This window comes from Danio rerio, chromosome 23 (assembly GCF_052040795.2).
Source record: "Danio rerio strain M-AB ecotype USA chromosome 23, GRCz13ab, whole genome shotgun sequence".
NCBI lineage: Eukaryota > Metazoa > Chordata > Actinopteri > Cypriniformes > Danionidae > Danio > Danio rerio.
Genome location: NC_141043.1, coordinates 31402889 through 31409480, shown reverse-complemented (window position 1 = coordinate 31409480; position 6592 = coordinate 31402889). Strand labels below are relative to the sequence as shown.

Sequence of the window (6592 nt, the reverse complement as noted above, 5' to 3'; positions counted from 1 at the left end):
GCAAAAGTTTAGGGTACGTTTTTTTTTTTTTTACATGTTTTTCATGTTTCATGTTTTAAGAAAATTATTCTGATCATTTAGGCAGCATTTATTAATTGTAAATTTTTTTAAAATTATTTATTTAAAAAAAAAATGCTTTCCTATTTTATGTAGTTTCAAATGCAATTATTACTCCAGTCATTATTGCTTGTATTACAATTACTGTTAATAATATTAATATTAATAATAATAATAACAACAACAATTAATATTAGAGTTATCTCTGAAGGATCATGTGACTCTGAAGACTGGAGTATTGAAGCTGAAATTTCATTTTTAAAATCACTGAATTAAATTATTAACTACTTTTGAACAGTTATAGTGCAATAACATTTCACAATTTTACAATATGTACTGTATTTTTTATCATTCAAACATTTAAAAATCCAACTGATCCCAAACTTTTGACTGGTAGGGTATATATAAAATTGTTACACTCAATGACATTTTTGGATCTTCTGCAAATCATGGTATACGTGTATGATCGTTCTTATATTTTGCTCACAACAGAATGCATAAATCGAGCTATATCCCTTAAACCTCTTTTCGTCTTTGACTATATATATATATATATATATATATATATATATATATATATATATATATATATATATATATATATATATATAAATCAAGCTTGCATCTATATATTTTTCTGTATTATTAAACTCAACTTTTATGAAATCAATCTTATGATAAATCTGCCCTTGCAAACTAAATTTGCTGGAATTTTAGTACAAAATGTTTTGTAAGAAATATGACATGAAATGGTTGTTGAAGTCAAGCCATGTGCAAATACACTTATATAACATGTCAAAAACATTCCCTATTCATAAACAATTAAATAATAAATAATATTCAAATATCTCAGCCTCATTTTTATGTAACATTTGTACAAGACTATGCAAAACCCTTGCAATGTGTTTAGAGAATGCTAATAGAAAATATGATTTATAGAAGTCTACTGCTAGTTTCAATTAGCCCAGCTTTTGATATAAAATGTTTCAGTACACTACCTGACAAAAGTCATGTTGCCCATCTAAGTTTTAGGAATAACAAATAATAACTTTACTTCTAGTTGATCATTTGGTATCAAAAGTGACTTTTGAAAGGCAAAAGCCTCTAGATTACGCTTATTGCACCAAAATAAAATATGATCATGCCCTGATTTTTAATTATTTAATTAGGACAGGAAGGTCTGACTTTGCTTGTTTTTACTGGACGTTGTAAATAATGTCCATTATCGAATATAAAGTCATGGTGCACTGAAAAAAGAATTAATATTGTGTATGACTCCCATGACCTTGAACGACTGCATCCACACATTTGCAATGACTCAAATAACTCATTAATAAAGTCACCTAGAATGGCAAAGAAAGCTTTCTTGTAGGACTCCCAGAGTCCATCAAAACTCTTTGGATTTATCTTTAAATGCCTTTCTTACCCCAGACATGCTCAATAATCTTCAAATCTGGTAACTGGGCTGGCCAATCCTGAAGCACCGTGACTTTCTTTGCTTTCAGGAACTTTGATATGGAGACTGAAGTATGAACTTACCCTCTCTTGTGGTTTGTAATGTCTGGCTGATGTTGCCATCCAATCTGCAGATCTCTTGCACGCCCTCATACTGAATTTAACCCCAAATCATGCTTTTTCTGTCACCAAACTTTACTGATTTGTATGAGAATCTTGGGTCGATTCAGATTCCAATAGGTCTTCTGCAGTATTTGTGATGACTGGGCATAAGAAAAATCTACCTTTTGCCACTTTTTTAAAGGATCTAAGACCAGAAGTCAAGTTATTATTTTTTGCTCTTGCAACTAGGGATCGACGACAAGAATTTTGTCAGGTAGTGTATATACATGTTGAAATTATTTTAAACTGGCATTATGTCCAAAAGTATAAAGCCTAATATTTTGTTTTTGTTGGTTTATATGTTTTTTCTCAAAATAAGATGAATTAAACAACGTTTTGCTGAGTGTGTATTTGTTCTGTTAACTTGGCTGTCATTAAAGATGCTAAACCAGCAGTAGGTGGCAGTAAGTCCATGTAGTTCAGTCAATCCAAAAGATTAATTCAAAAAACCAACTAATGATTACCTGTGTTTGTGTTTTCTGCTGGCAAAACAGAATAACAGAACAACCATTCACTTTCGTAGTAAGAATAACAAATACTATCTACGGAAGTCAACGGCAGGAGCAGACTTAGCCAATAAGCGAGGTAAGCAGCCAATTAAGGCCCCGGGGAATTAGGGGGCCCGAGCAATGCCAGGAACCCCATATTAATCATATAGCTCATATGTTGTAAAATCTGTCTATAACCATTAAATTTTTAATGTTATTACTTCTTTTCAACTTTCTCTTTCAAACACCTGTCAGATGATGAGCACCGTGAGCTCAAATAAAAGATCATTTTTCAGTGAACAGTGACGATTGCCGATTCACAATAAGCAATTATTTAGTTAATATGAAAAATGGTGAAAAGATTAGTTTGACTGGGAATTAAACTTGATTTAATTTTACATTAGGTTAAAACAGCAGTTTTAAGTCACAGAATCAGATATTGATACACAAATATTAAAATCTAAATCACAAATATGGCTTACTGTTGTGAACTTGTTTTTTATTTGTGAGTTTTATGTATTTAATTTTACATTAAGTTGATAAAGGTTCCACTTTAAATATATTTTAAACATGCAGGTTTTATTTTGAAACAATGGCTGGTTTTAGAGGGGTTTTGGTCATTTCCAGGCTGGTTTCCAGCCATTTCCAGCCTGGAAATGGCCAAAACCCTTCTAAAACCAGCCATTGTTTCAAAATAAAACCTGCATGTTTCAAAATAAAACCAGGCTGGTCAACCAGTTAAAACCAGCCAACCAGCCTATGCTGGTTTAAGCAGTTTTTTTTTTTAGCAGGGCTATACCTGGAATTGCTTAGGGCCCCCAAATGAAGTCCACCCCTGGTCAACAGTAACAGGTTTCCAACATTTTTCAAAACAAAATAACTTTTGTTTTTTAACTTTTGTTTTCTGAATGACTGTCATCTGACTGTACGAGGTATCCAGTAGCCGATATGTTAGACAACATTTAAATTCACACAATGCATAAGGGCCTGTGATACTGAATTCAACAGTTAAACAGGAAGGGAAAGTTCACTCATAAATGACAATTTGGTCATCATTTATTCACCCTTTACTCGTTTCAAACCTTTAAGTTCCTGACACTGTTGTTTTTAAAAATGTTGGAACCTGTAACCGTTGACTTGTGTAGTATATGTTATTGTTATTATTAAAGTCAATGTTCACAGCTTCCAGCTTTCTTCAAAATATCAAAGTTGTTTTGTGTTCAACAGAGGGTTTGGAACCAGTTGATTTTAAGTAAATTGTATTTTTAGGGGTTGAATTATAACATTATTGTGTGGGTAACAAAAACAAACACTGAGTGGGTTTAAAAACACATTTTAGGCCCTTATTCTCTTACCAACAAAAATATTTCCACAACACAGAAATTCTCAGCTGTTCAACTTTGGTTCAGTGTTCGAGGTATCGAGAAGCCTATATGTAAGACAACATTTGAATTCCCTCAATTCATAAGGGCCTGTGATACAGAATTTAACTGTTAAACAGGAAGTACAGGGATAGTTCACTCATAAATGACAATTTGGTCATCATTTATTCACCCTTTACATGTTTCAAACCTTTATTAGTTTATTACTTTATTAGTGTTGGGATCCTTTAGTCGTTGACTTTCATTGTATTTGTTAATCTTAATATTAAAGTCAATGTTGACAGGTTTCTTTAAAATATTCATTCAAAAGCAGATCTATTCAGAAACCAAAGTTGAAAAACTGAGCATCCCTACTGAAAAAACAAACAGCTTAAACCAGCCTAGGCTGGTTTTAGCTGGTCAACCAGGCTGGTTTTAGAGGGGTTGTGGCCACTTTCAGGCTGGTTTCCAGCCTGGTCTTAGCTGGTCAGGCTGGGAGATGACCAGCTAAAACCAGCTTGACCAGCCTAGACAGGCTGGAAGCCCAGCCAAAACCAGCTATGTCCAGCTTAAACCAGGCGGGTCAAGCTGGTTTTAGCTGGTCATTTTCCAGCCTGACCAGCTAAGACCAGGCTGGAAACTTGAAGTGGCCAAAACCCCTCTAAAACCAGCCTGGTCAACCAGCTAAAAACAGCCAACCAGCTTAGGCTGATTGGCTGATATATATTTCTGTGTTGTAGAAATGTTTTTTTTTTTGGTGGGAGAATAAGGGCCTAAAAATGTGTTTTTAAACCCACTCAGTGTTTATGTTATACCCGCTCAATGTTAATGGTATACTTTACCCCCCAAAAATTTACTTACCATCAAATGGTTCCAAAACTTCTGTTGAACACCCCAATAGTTTGAAGAAAGCTGTAAGCTGTAGCAGTGACTTCCATAGTAGCAATAACAAATACTGTTAGTAAATGGTTAGAGGTTTCCAACATTTTTCAAAATACCTTATTGTGTAGGAAACTCATAAAGGTTTGAAACAAGTAAATAGATGATGACTAAAATGTCTTTTTGGGTGAACCATCTCTTCCTGTTTGTATCACAGGCTTGTGCCTTATGAATTATGTGTGTATTCAAATGTTGACCAAAATATACTACTCAATACCTCCTAGTTAAAACAAATATGTCATTATCTTTGACGATAAATACCTAGCATGTCTACAACTAAGATTTATAAAAGTGTATTTGTTGTTCACGTCAGTTAACGTTAATGGTTGTTACCAAAATAATATTATTAAAATCAATAAGGCTATACTATCCACTTCATTTTAAATCGTCCACTGTGTTTAAAACGTTTATACCAAACACCACTACGGAAGAAAAAAATAAGTAACTGGGAGAGAAAGAAAAACAAGCAAAACGAACCCAAACGATTCTGGGATTCTACCTGGGCATGATGTCGGAGACAGGAAGCTAAAACGAAGGCAGAAAGCTTTAATTAAAAGCGAGAGGTAATGACATTCCGGCCTTAAGGCTTTGGTGAATCCGCAGCCTGTGGGAATATGTGTGTGGGATCTCGGCGTGTCCGCGTCCAGCCTCCTCGCGCTCCTGCCAGACTCCGGCTGAAAGTTAATTGGACGGGGAGAGTCTGAGGAGGCCCGCGCTGAGGCCCATTAGCGATTCCCCTGTCGAATGCAGAGCCACGAGGATCACACTCACAAATAGGCAGATTAAAATAATCAATACACTTCACTTGCCTCCGACACATTCGCACGAGCGCGCGCAGAATCAGAGCTGCACTGCACATCCACACACATCCGCGCTGAATGAATTCAGTAATTAGTGGAGGAGCTATTCAGCAGTGCTGGATGATACTTGGCTCTCTCTCTGCCTCGGTGTGTGTGTGGTCTAATGAGAGGGGAATAGTTCTGACTGGTGCCGAGAAGAGAGAGAGAGAAAAGGTCAGTGAGCTGTTGATGGGCTCGTCTTGGCACACAATGCATCATGGGGTATTTCAGCACACCTAAACAAACCCTCAGATTATAATCATAGGTTCTCTTAAATAATCATATGATGCTCTTTTACCTTTAACACAAATATACCATTTTGAGGGATGTAAACAATAGCAAGGGTCCTAACCTATTTCCTATTTTACATTTTTTATTTCTATGGCTTCAGAGAATCCAAAATAATCCCATATATTGATTATGTTATGATAGCTGTTTTAACATTAAGACATGATTGAATTGCCTCTTGATTATGAAAGAGTTTGACCACAAGCAGGAAATGTTGATAGGCCAATGACATGAGCACACTGTAATAGTGTATAGATGATTAAATAAGAAGTATACACTCTGATATATCATGTACAGACAGGCTTATGTATAATATAGGCTGTGTTTTATTATACAATAGTCAACATTTGAAGTGGATCAAAATATTTTTTTAAACTGTCCTAATACATGAATGGTTGTTCAATAGTTTTAGGACCACTTTGATGAAAGGCGATGATCCAGTATATAGTGTGAGTGTGTCCATATATATATTTAAACACACTTTCTATCAGCTCGAACCAGTCTGGTCATTCTCCTTTGACCTCTGGCATCAACAAGGCATTTGCGCCCACAGAACTGCCACTCACTGGATATTTTCTCTTTCTTGGACCATTCTCTGTAAACCCTAAAGATGGTTGTGCATGAAAATGCCAGTAGATCAGCTGTTTCTGAAATACCCAGGCCAGCCTGTCTGACACCAACAACCATGCCACATTCCAAATCACTTAAATCACCCTTCAACCCCCTTCTGATGCTCAGTTTGAACTGCAGCAGATCGTCTTGATCAGGGGTTCCCAAACTTTTCAGCCTGCGACTTCCAAAATAACAATGCCAGTGACTCTGAGGTGGTTATAAATATTGCAAACAACAATAGGCCTATATAAACACAAGCATACTGAACAGTCTAACAACCACATTAGGAAATAATTTATAGAAATTTATTCATTTAAAATTAACCTCATCTAAAGAGACTGGTGAGCAATGTTTTCAGCACAACTGTATTCTTGGTTTAATTTTGCAAACC

General features: G+C 35.4%; 1 protein-coding gene across 12 annotated transcripts in view; it reads right to left on the bottom strand.

The window, feature by feature from the left end:
• The window catches only part of LOC147831317 (uncharacterized), a 76652-nt gene extending 71208 nt beyond the window's left edge, over nucleotides 1–5444 (bottom strand). For 5 of the 12 annotated variants that reach the window (XR_015523690.1, XR_015523699.1, XR_015523698.1 and 2 more), the window contains exon 1: nucleotides 5272–5444. The gene's annotated coding sequence lies outside the window, so the exon portion shown is untranslated. Of the gene's footprint in view, nucleotides 1–4939 lie in introns of all 12 variants that reach the window. The other 7 variants (XR_015523695.1, XR_015523694.1, XR_015523692.1 and 4 more) reach the window with 2 other exon arrangements.
• Between the last annotated feature and the right edge of the window lie 1148 nt (nucleotides 5445–6592).